Here is a 12112-nt window from a genome sequence, read left to right on the forward strand (position 1 = left end):
GGGTGATGGTGATGTGGGACCATTGCCAAGTTTCCTTAGCCCACTCCTGAATGACTACAGACTCTAATGGAAGAATGCAGGACTATGGTCTTCTCCCTGCAATTTCTACAACTTGGTGGATGGCTTGTAAAACTAAATTTCCCATAGCCTCCACATAGGAGGTAATAGATCTGGGTATATGGTTATGTGGGTATATAAACAACAACGGTCCTTCTTGCATAGGGATAATGACTTTGTATGAACACCAAAATACTTAAGGGCATAGTGGGGTCACACCACTGCATAGCGGTGCTCTTAAGGTGCTGTTCAAAAAATTTTAATACTGCTTTTGCCTCCTTTGTAAGTTGTCTGGGTGAATTTAGGCATGCATCACCTTCCAGAAGTCGGAACAAAGGGCGCATTTCTTTAGTAGTCATTTTACAATAAGGCCGAATCCAGTTTAAATTTCCACACAATTTGGGCTGGCGCCGCGGCTCACTAGGCTAATCCTCCGCCTAGCGGCACCAGCACACCAGGTTCTAGTCCCAGTTGGGGCGCCAGATTCTGTTCCGGTTGCCCCTCTTCCAGGCCAGCTCTCTGCTGTGGCCAGGGAGTGCAGTGGAGGATGGCCCAGGTGCTTGGGCCCTGCACCCCATGGGAGACCAGGAAAAGCACCTGGCTCCTGGCTCCTGCCATCGGATCAGCGCGGTGCGCCGGCCGCAGCACGCCAGCCGCGGCGGCCATTGGAGGGTGAACCAACGGCAAAGGAAGACCTTTCTCTCTGTCTCTCTCTCTCACTGTCCACTCTGCCTGTCAAAAAAAAATTTTTTTTTAATTAAATTAAATTTAAAAAATTTTCCACACAATTATTGTAAGTCACTTAAGGTTTTAACATGATGAGTGGAGATATTAAAATCAAGAGGCTTTACTGTGGTAGGGGTAATCCGTAGTCCTAAATATTGTGCTGCAAGAACTCGTTGAATCTTTTCAGGGGATAAGATAAGATTATAATTGTTTAGGGATTGCTCTAATGCAAAGAAGGCTTTATCTAATTCTTCCTGGTTAAGAGCAGCCAATAGACTATAACCCATGTAGTGTACTATTGTCATTTGTGGAAATAATTTTCTTACAGGTGCAATAGCCTTAGTAACATATATTTGACATAATGTGGGACTATTAGTCATTCCTTGTAGCAATACCGTCCATTCAAAATGAGCACTGGGTCCTATATGATTTATAGAGGGAATTGTAAAGGCAAAACGTTGTCTATCTTCCTTGGCTAGGGGGATAGAGAAAAAACAATCCTTTATATCAACTACTATTAGTTTCCATTCTCTAGGTAGCATGGTTAAAATGGGGAGGCCGGGTTGGGTGGCCCCCATAGGTTGCATTTGTTTATTTATAGCTCTTAAATCATGAAGTAGGCGATATTTACCTGATTTCTTTTTAATCACAAAGATAGGAGTATTCCAAGGAGAAGTAGATGGCTGAAGATGTCCTGCCCCTAATTGTTCCTCTACTAAGGTTTTTACAGCAGCCAATTTTTCTTCTGTAAGGGGCCACTGCGAAATCCACACTGGCTTAGAGGAGAGCCAAGTTACAGGGATTGGCTGCGGTGCGGTGGCCCCTCCTGGAAACCCAGTCCATGCCTGTCCTTTTCTCCTTTTGGACTAATGGGCATTGTAATACCCTGTTCCCTAGCTCCCAGGCCTCCACCTTTATATCCCATTCATGTCATGATGTTCCACACAGCCTGCGATACTTGTTGTTTTCCCTTTTCATTAGTCAAAGTAAGTCTTAGTTCCTGTAGGACGTCTCGTCCCCAAAGGGTAACTGGCAGCTTACAGATATATGGTTGGAACTGTCCAGAATGGCCTTCATTGTCGGTCCAAGTGAGGATGCTGGCACTCCTAGGTGGAGCATGGGTAGTACCCAACCCTACCAGTGTATTCTCTGACTCTTGTGTTGGCCAGGAGGGAGGCCAGTCGTCTGCGGCTATAATACATCAGCCCCAGTATCTAACAAGCCTTGTATTGTTTTTCCCTGAATGACAAGAGGCCAAAGTGGTCTGTTTTCCAATGATAAGGAGAGTGCTGCAAAATTACTTCCTTGTTTAGCTCTCTGATCTCTAATTTTTTCCCAGCATAGTAATTGTGCTAGGGGTCTGTCATTATCTATGATAGCTGCACCTAAGGTGGCTTGAACGATAACTTTAGGTTTGCATGTGGGGAGTTACTATTGTTGGCTGAATTTGGAGTCCACGCTGAAAATTGGTGGCTCGTCCAATCACTAGTCCGAAGCCAGTATTGGGAAGAGAATTTTTAGTAGGGACTACATCAATGATTTGAGGACCCATAGCTGGAGTTAATATTTGAGACTCCGTTGGCCACAATTTGAAACAGCTTACTGTTCCTGATCCCCCTTTTTTGATTGCTGGCGCACCCAATTTTGCTTCGGGCCCCAGTGTGCTGGGGCCCCTCTCCCGTTTTTTGACTCTTGGGGAATGGGGTTTCCTGCTCTATCAGTCTTAGAATAACAATCACTGGCCCAATGATTACCTTTCCCACATTTAGGGCATAATCCCGGCTGTCGTTTGTTGGGTTTATGTTGTCTACATTCCTTTTTTACATGTCCAGGCTGGCCGCAAGCGAAACATTTGCAGTCACTCACTCTATTGGCCTTAGCCATTGCCATAGCAGCATGAGCCCAGAGGCAACATCATCCATGACATCTCTGCAAATTTTCATAAAGGTAGGGATCTCCTTATGTTGCGAAGGCCTTAGCGCGGAGCGACATGTCTTAATAGCATTTTCATATGCCAGTCGTCTCAGCAAGGGTGCGGCCTCTTCAGGAGACTCAAACAGATTGCCCACAGCTTCATAAAGGTGGTTAATAAAATCTGCATAAGGCTCGGTCGGTCCTTGTATTATCTTAGTAAGACTGTGTTTAACTTCCCCTTTTGTTGGCACTACCTTCCAGGCCCTCAAGGCTATATCTCTTATTTGTTGTAATACCTCCCGGGGACACCGAGCTTGCACCGCTTCTGCATGGAATGCTCCCTCTCCATTTAACATGTCCTCATTCCAGGCAGGTTGTCCATCAGCTGAGTTTTGTACCGCCTGAGTACGAGCTAGTTCCCTATAAGCGGCTGACCATAAGAGATAATCTCCCCCTGAAAGGACTGCCTTGCAGACATTTCTCCAATCTTCAGGGACTAAGCCCTGAGTGCCTAAGGTTCCTAGGATAGCTTTGGTGAAGTTAGCATGTGGCCCGTAGAGAGTCACTGCCTTTTGGAGCTCTTTTAATGCTGTAAAGTTGACCGGAGTCCACCCGCGATTTCCTTGGCGGTCTTCAGTCACTGGAAAGATCTGATGGGGATTAAAGAACTCTGCCCAATTTGGTTTCAGGCGCCGCAGTGGGTGGGGAGTTGATTCCCCAGTATTTATAAGAAAAGTGGCTTCATCGTCATTACGAGCACTTTCGTTTTCAAGTATTTGCCTTCTAGTCTGTTTCTCCAGTCCAGACTCTAAAACTATGGGCCTCATCTCACTTGAAGCATTGCCGGCAAAACAGCAACAGCACATAGGATGAGGGGGCAGTTCATAAGGAGGAGTGGAGGGCATTAAGGGCAACTCCGGGTAAAGTGGAGGCAATTCCAGCGTCTGCGGATGTTTCGCTTTTGGTCGGGCTCCTCCGCTTGCTTCCATCCTTTGTTTCTCTATATTGTCTCCTTTTTCGCTACTATCAAGGGAGTCTTCGCTGAGCTCCTCCAGTAGTTCGGAGCCTTCATCTGAGAGTTCCCCGACCTGGTCATCCTCTGACCGTAAGGCAGTATCTATCAGATACCACAAGCGGATCACTCCCTCCTCGACTCCAGCGTTTCGCAATTCACGTCCCACCCGTCTCCACCAAACCTGTGATAAATCTCCTTCTTCAACAAACCAAGGACAAGTTTTACATAGTATCCTAGTAAAATTGCACACAGCTACACTCTTTACGGGCGTCCCCGTTGCCTTTAAAAGGCGGCTAATCAATAGGTGCATTTTCATGGTGGACTGTGTGTTCCCAATTGTACCGAGGTATTCCTAGGCTTTTTCCCCTAGACTCCCATCTATAGACTTTTTTTTTCTTACCTTCTTTCCGCGTCGCAGCGATCCGAGTCATGGCACCAGTTGCAGGCGTGCACCTTCCGGATAGGTTAACGCCGGCAAGACCACGGAGACACCAGACGCATTTATTGGCTTTTCAGCTTCCACTTTATTTTTTAGCAGACTCGGGTTACATGTCACGAACGCCCGCTGTCTTCGCCTCCTCCAACCCTCTTATATATCCCCCTCCCACCATCCACCTGTTTATATATGATTCGCAGAAAACATGTTACCAAATCAGCAAGAAACAAAACTTAGTAAATGTGGGAAACATGCAATAACAGGATGCTTAAAGTCAAAACAGGATCTTGCGGTTAGCAATGGGCAGGGTGGAAAAAGCCCAGCACTAAACTTCTTGTGCTTGTACATGTCGGGAGGGGCACAGCTGGCCAGGCTGTCCCATTCCCCAACAATGAGTGGATTAGGTTTTTTGAAAAGGTGAACAAAATTTGTATTTATTTTTATTTTTTGAGGTCTGAAACACAATCTTATTTATTTGTTGTTATTAAACCTTAGTTTTGACTGGACTCAGATTTAGCAGTAGATGCTCTCAGAGAAGACAGCCCACATCTCCCGGCAATCCATTCCTGGCGTTTTTCTTTGGCCTCCTCCATTCTCTTGGCTGAGAGTTTAGCATATTCTGCAGCCTCCTCCTTGTTCTCCTTAGTACACTGTTTCTTCAGAGCAATTCACCGGCGTCTGTGTCGCAGGACACGTGGAGTAACTAGACGCTGAATCTTGGGTGCTTTGGTCCTAGGTTTCTTACCCTGTTTAAGGGCTTTTCTTACAACATACTGGCATACATCATCTTCTTTAGAGAAACTGAAAAGCTTACGAATTCTGCTGGCTCTTTTAGGACCCAGGCGACGAGGCACTGTGGTATCTGTCAATCCAGGAATATCTCTCTCTCTCTCTCTCTTTTTTTTTACAATGACCAAGTTGAGAACACTCAAATTGGCATCAACAATGCAGCCCCGAACTGATTTGAGCTTTCTTTCTCCAGTTCTCCTTGGTCAGTAACAGGAATGCCCCTTATTCAGCAGAAGGTGGACCCGCCCATGGGTCAAGACACCTTGCTTCATGGGAAAACCTTGTTTGTCATTCCCACCACTGATCCGGACCACATAACCCTTCCATTCTTCACCCAGGGTGTCGGCAGCAACTTCTGTGGCCATACACTTCTCATAGAAAGTACGAAGTTTATGTTCATTGTGCACTTGGATGAGTTTCTGGCAGCCAGTGGCTGGGAAGGAGGTATTCAGCTTCATTTTGAAGCAGCTGGCCGCTTCGGAGGCTAAATTTTATTTAAGGTATACAAGTTTCATGTATTTCCTATATACAGATCTAGGAACATAGTGATATTCCCCATCCTTCCCTCCCTCCCACCCACGCTCCAACCCTTCTTCCTCCTCCCTCTCCTATTTCCATTAATTTTTACAAAAATCTATTTTTAGTTTACTTTATACTCCTAAGGGTAACTCTACACTAAGAGTTCAGGTAGTATGAAGGAAAAAATACTGTTGTGGGGGCTGGTACTGTGGCACAGCAGGTTAAAGCCCCAGTCTGCATTGCGGGCATCCCGTAAGGGTGCAGGTTCAAGTCCTAGCCACTCCACTTCTGATCCGGATCTCTGCTGTGGCCTGGGAAGGCAGTGGAAGATGGCCCAAATCCTTGGGCCCCTTTACCCACGTGGGAGACCTGGAAGAGGCTCCTGCTTTGGATCAGCACTGCTTCAGCCATTATGGCCAACTGGGGAGTGAACCAGCAGATAGAAGACCTCTCTCTGCCTCTGTTAGGGTCATTTCTGGGCCAGGGTCATCTTCAGGTGAGGTCAATTTCAGGGATGGCATCTGGGTGAGGAGGGCATCTGGGTGAGGGGCATTGCTGGGTGGAGGCACCAAGGCAAGGGCAAGGGTCAATCCTGGGGCAGGGGTATCATGGGTAAGGGCAGTCTGGGTGAGGTTCACTTAGGGCCGGGGGCATCATGGGAGAAGGCATCTGGGCGAGGAGAGCATCTGTGTGAGGGTCATTGCTAGGCAGGGGCACTTGGGCAAGGGCATCTTGGGCAAGGGTCACTTCTGGACCAGGGGCAGCATCGTCCTAGGGCCCAGGGTCTGCTGTGCTGCGGGTGGGCACTGCACAGGGCAGCAGGGCCTGCCAGCAGTGGGCAGCCTGCTGTGCTGTGCTGTACTGAGCATTCAGTGGGGTGAAGAGGCCTCTTCCAGGCTGGTCTTATTACACTGTGACTCCAGGGGCACTGCCGTCTGTGTGTGTGTGTGTGTGTGTGTGTGTTTATGAGTATTTATAGATTGTCGCTCCCCCCTTCATGGAGGAATGACACTAAGCCCTGCCTAGGTTTCCTATCCGAGTCACGGCACCATTATGTCGCTCCCCGTCTTCGTGGAGGAACGACACAGGACCCTGCGCTGTTCTTTTGTCTGCTCGGCCCTCCCCGGGTTTGCTGCTGGTTCTTCCCGGGTTGGCTACCATCCCTTCCACCTCCGTGGAAGGGCGGTTCCCCCTGCCACTTTCCCCACTTCCGCGGGGGAGCGGCACACCTTGGCGGGCTCTCTCGGGGGCTGCACAGGTGTTCCTTCAGATAGATGTTCCTGGTGCATGTTGTCTCTCTCCTCCTTTATAGTCCTCTTCCACCAATCCCAACTCTGCTACCCACGACGCCGAGTATGCTGCTCTCCTCCAATCAGGAGCAGGTCCTGCTGTTTATTGGTTGAACTGGAGGCAGCTGTGTAGAAGCTATTTCCTCCTCTCCCAGCGCCATATTGTGGGAGAGCAGATGCATAGAATAAGTCTTAATTCCAGTAACATAGTCTAGTCCGAGTTGCTCCCCACAGATCCCCCTTTCTTTTTATTTTTGGCATTGATACGCGCCTGTCTTCGGTGTCCCGCGGCACACACTCTGCTCTGCTTGCTAGAGTTGCCACAGGTTCTTACAAGTCCTATCAATCAGGCAAACCGAATCCAGGTCCTCTCTTTGCCATGTTGTGAGGAGGTTTTTAGGCGCTGATGCGTGCCTGTGTTCGGTGCCCTGCAGCACATGCTCTGCTCTGCTAGAACTGCCTGCAGGTGCTTACAAGCCCTACCAATCAGGCAAACCGAATCCGAGCCTTCTCATTGCCGTATTGTGGGGAGACTTATTGATGTTGATAACGTGCCTGTCTTCGGTGACCTGCAGCCGCCCACAGGTGCTCATCGCCTTACTAATCAGGCAGACCGAATCCAAGCTCTCTCATTGCCGTGTTGTGGGGAGGCCTTATTTTTCTCTATTTCTCTATCTCCGGGCATTCCTATTTCTCCTATTTTACTTCTATCTGCCAGCATTCCTATTTCTCTCATTTTACTTCTAAAACTTCTGTTTCTCTTATCCCCGCGGCTTCCCGGCACCCGCCCCGAGGCTGCTTCTCGGCGCCTCGCCCCGCGGCGGCTTCATCCTCCCTAACATATTTTTCTCTACCTGGTATGTTTCCTAACTTTTCATCCAACAATATTCCCCTCTCACTTTTCCTGGCTTCTCCCCACAGTCCGTATCCGAGTCTAAGTTTCTTCTAGGTTTCACTTTCACTTTCAACCTGCAGTCCGTATCTGAGTCTAAGTTTCTTCTTGCTTTCACTTTAAATCCTAACTTCTTTCCCACAGTCCGTATCCGAGTCTATGCCTAGGCTTTCGATAGCTTCTTCCGGCACCTTTTCCATCCGGCTTTTCCCTAGGCTCTTTGCTAGTCTCTCTCTCTGGTATTTTCCCACTTCTTCCCGTTTCTTCCCTCCTAGGTTTCCTATCCGAGTCACGGCACCATTATGTCGCTCCCCATCTTCGTGGAGGAACGACACAGGACCCTGCGCTGTTCTTTTGTCTGCTCGGCCCTCCCCGGGTTTGCTGCTGGTTCTTCCCGGGTTGGCTACCGTCCCTTCCACCTCCGTGGAAGGGCGGTTCCCCCTGCCACTTTCCCCACTTCTGCGGGGGAGCGGCACACCTTGGCGGGCTCTCTCGGGGGCTGCACAGGTGTTCCTTCAGATAGATGTTCCTGGTGCATGTTGTCTCTCTCCTCCTTTATAGTCCTCTTCCACCAATCCCAACTCTGCTACCCACAATGCCTAGTACGCTGCTCTCCTCCAATCAGGAGCAGGTCCTGCTGTTTATTGGTTGAACTGGAGGCAGCTGTGTAGAAGCTATTTCCTCCTCTCCCAGCGCCATATTGTGGGAGAACAGATGCATAGAATAAGTCTTAATTCCAGTAACATAGTCTAGTCCGAGTTGCTCCCCACAATAGATATTTATAGAACAGGGCAGGAGCAGGACTGCAGAGGGGCACAAATTTTCACCAAGGTCATGCCTGGAGGTGTGAGCTCACCACACAACAGAAAGTCACAGATGAAGGGGAGGCTTTGAGGCTGAGGGGCCACTGTCAAGTCACAGAACAGCTCTCTGGACAGACTGGCAAAGGGAGGTCTCTGAGGAAGAGAAAGGATCTGGTTAGATGTCAAAGGGGGGCCTGGGGCTCTCAGGACAGCATGGCCTTGCCTGACCCAATCAGCTGGCAGTGGGAGAGAGAGCAGAGAGAACAGTGGAGAGAGAGGAGGGAGACAGGTGGTAAGGCAAGAGCAGCCAGGCCATGGCACTGGTGGGCAGGGCGGAGGTGGGAAGCAGCAGGAGGTGGGCATGTGGGTGAGCTTTCTGGAAAAGGCCATGGACAGGAAGGAGAAGGAAGATGGGAGGAGGAGCTGGAGTGGGTGACCAGAGTTTCCGGGGAGTCGGGGTGGAGGTTGGAGAGGGCCTCCCCTGCCACTCACGTCACCTCTCACTCACCACCCAGGCAGCACAGCCACAGTCCTGACACAAGCCTGGCCCTCTCAGACTTCCCTCCTCCCTGACGGCCCTGCCTTTGGACCCACTGGCCATGGCCAGCACTAGCCTGGGAGGCCCATGTGGCAGCCAACAGGCCTGATGGAGAAAGACAGGAGGAAGAACCCTGCTTGAACCAGGAGCGTGCAGTTAAAATGGATGGCTGGAGGGGGTGCCGGAGACCCCTCGGGTACTCAAAAAGCCCAGCATCCTCAAAGGGGACACTGGAGAGGCAGGGTGGGCAGGGGGCCACAAACTCACAAATCTAAGAGGGGAGCCTCAGCTGGTCGGGGGGCTGCAGGTCGTGGAGGTGAGTCTGGGCCCTCCCTGCTGGGGAAAAGCAGAAGAGGGAGAGTCAGAGGCCAGCGAAGAGTGGCAGGTGGGGCCCTGGGCCAACTCTGTGTCCCAGCCAGGCGGAACTCAGAGTAGCTGACCTGTCCTGGCTACGGGGCTTCATCCGGGGCTGAGGATCCTGCCTTCAGCCAGTAGCAGGTGTGACAATGCCCAGGTGGGAGGCAGGAGGCTGTGCGTCCCTGCCTCGCCTGGGCTGATGGGTACAGAGGATTCTCAGGCTTTGAGGTCATCAAGCAACCAAAGGCTTCACCCTGGCCACTGCTCAACTGCACACCCAAGGGACGAGGTGACCCCCGGCATGTCACCCTGGCCTGTGCTGGGGCTCCCAGGCTGGGGGGCTTGACACCCCCTGTCCCCTGCCCCCAGCAGCACAGCTCTGATTGGGGCAGGTGTGGCACACCCAGGAGGAAGTTCAAAGCCTCTGGCTGTCCCACAACACCCCCCAAGTTCCCAGCCCCTACACCATCAACCACAAGCTCCCTGGCCTCTCTGGCAGCTCCAGAGGGCACCCACATCTGCCAGTGGTGCGGATCCTGTCCCGAGAACCCCCAGGCTCAGCCACGGAGGCCCTGGGCAGTCACACTGAGTCCCGAGGCTGGCTGGGAAGGGAGAGGAGAGAGCCAGCTGGCCCAAGGACAGAAACAGGAAAGAGGGAGTCTGGAGCTGCAGTAAGGAGAGGGAGGGGCCTGGCCCTGAGGTCCCAGGGGCGCCCCCCAGTGTGGGGCTGGTGCAGTGGGGCAGATGCGGTCCTGAGGCAGGCAGAGTGGCAGGTGCCTACCTTGGCTGACGCTCCTCAGGGGGCACTGAGAGAGATTCTGAAAGACAGCTCGGGAGCCTCCCGGAGTTTTGTCTGCTCAGGAAGACTGAGGAAGGCCCACCTGTGGGCTGTGGTTGGGGTGGGGGAGGGCTGGGGGTAGCTGTGATGCCACTGTGTGGGGGGCACGCAGACATCCTCCCCACATTGGGTGGGCTCAGAAATCCTCACGGGATGGAGGGCGTTGGCACCCACACAGAATTGGGGGTGCTGGCACACTCACGGATTGGAGGCCACTGGCAACTTCACGTGTCGGGGGGCACCGGCTCCCTCATGGGTCAGGGGGCATGGGCATTCTCACAGTGTTGGGGGCCCAGGCACACTCACAGGGTTGGGGTGCTGGCATCTTCTCTGGTCGGTGGATGCTGGCATCCTCCTGGGTCGAGGCGCCCAGGCAACCTCAAGAGGTCGGGGGTGCAGCCCCCCCCATGGGGTTGGGAGGCGCTGGCACCCTCATGGGGTTGGGAGGTGCTGGCACCTTCATGGGGTTGATGTCTACTGAAGCCCCCCACACGGGGTTGGGGTCCACAGCCATGCTCACGGCTCGGTGGCCTGGACATCCTCACTGGTCGGGGGGCTCAGGCACACTCATGGGGTTGGGGGGCATAGACTTCCTCACAGGTCGGGGGGCACAGGCCCCCTCACGGTTCGGAGGCACAGAAATCCTTACAGGGTCTGGGGGCTCTGGCACATGCACGGAGTCAGGGGGCGCAGGCACCCCCACTGGTTGGGGCCCAGACATCCACGTGGATCTGGGAACGCAGGCACATGCACGGGGTCTGGGGGCACAGACTTCCTCATGGGTCGGGGGGGTGCAGCCACCATGACTGGGTCGGGAGGTGCTGGCATCCTCACGGGGTCTGGGTCCGTAGCCATGCTCACGGTTCGGGAGTGCAAACATCCTCACGGATAGGGGGGTGCGCAGGCACACTCATGGAGTTGGGCAGTGCAGGCACACACACGGGTTGGGGGGCACAGACACTCTCACGGGATGGGGTCCGCAACCATCCGCACAGGTCGGGGGGGCGCAGGCACACGCACGGGGTCGGGGGGCGCAGGCACACTCATGGAGTTGGGCGGTGCAGGCACACACACGGGTCGGGGGGCACAGACAACCTCACGGGATGGGGTCCGCAACCATCCGCAAGGGTCGGGGGGCGCAGGCAACTCGTGGGTTGGGGGGCGCAGACACCCTCACGGGTTGGGGGCGCAGACATTCTCACGGGTCGGGGGCACAGACACCCTCACGGGATGGGGTCTGCAACTATCCGCAAGGGTCGGGGGGTGCGGGCACACGCAGGGGGTCGGGGGCACACGCACTACTCACCGTGACCGGAAGGCCCCGAGGCAGCTGCGGCCGGGTCCTGCTCAGCCCTGGAGGGAAGCGTGGGAGAGGCTGAAGCCCCGGAGCTGCTCTGAGGGGAAAGGGGGCCCGTGGGGGCACGGGCGGAGGAGCCGCCGGGACATGGGCGCGCCTGACTGGATCCACCTGGGCGGGGTCAGCGTGGGGCCCCTCGAGGAAGGGTTGGGTGTGAGAGGGCAGTGTCTAGAGGACGTGAAAGGGGTCCCCGAGGGGATTTCTGAAACGAGAACGTCTGGGGCACATCTGGGAGGAGTCAGAAAGGGGTCGTGAACTGATGCAGTGTCCCCTGCTCTGCACTCCGCGCCCACCTCCTGAGCCCTGGGGTCCGAGGGCCCGGGTTCGGGGGCGCCTGTGGAGAAAGTGGGTTGAGGGCGTGGGCCGGAGAGCGGCCTCTGGGGTCCGCAGACTGACTAGAATTCTGTGACGGACGCCATGAGAGAGCTCCCATAAAGCTGCGCGCGCACCCAAGGGAAATCGCCCCGCCCCCAGAGTGGGCGGTGACAGAGCTGCACGCGCAGCTCCCATTTTGACGCCTCGGACCACGCCCCTCTTTGTTTCGTCTTTCTCACTGACCAATGGGCTTGAAGTGTGGCGACC

The 12112-nt window shown here is 53.4% G+C and overlaps 1 protein-coding gene and 1 pseudogene across 1 annotated transcript in view; both read right to left on the reverse strand.

Moving 5' to 3' along the window:
• Positions 1–12112, reverse strand: part of LOC103347431 (translation initiation factor IF-2) — a 779171-nt gene that overhangs the window by 552275 nt on the left and 214784 nt on the right. The window lies entirely within an intron of this gene.
• LOC127485715 (small ribosomal subunit protein eS6-like) lies at positions 1414–5395 on the reverse strand (annotated as a pseudogene).

Source organism: Oryctolagus cuniculus, chromosome 19, assembly GCF_964237555.1.
Source record: "Oryctolagus cuniculus chromosome 19, mOryCun1.1, whole genome shotgun sequence".
Lineage (NCBI taxonomy): Eukaryota > Metazoa > Chordata > Mammalia > Lagomorpha > Leporidae > Oryctolagus > Oryctolagus cuniculus.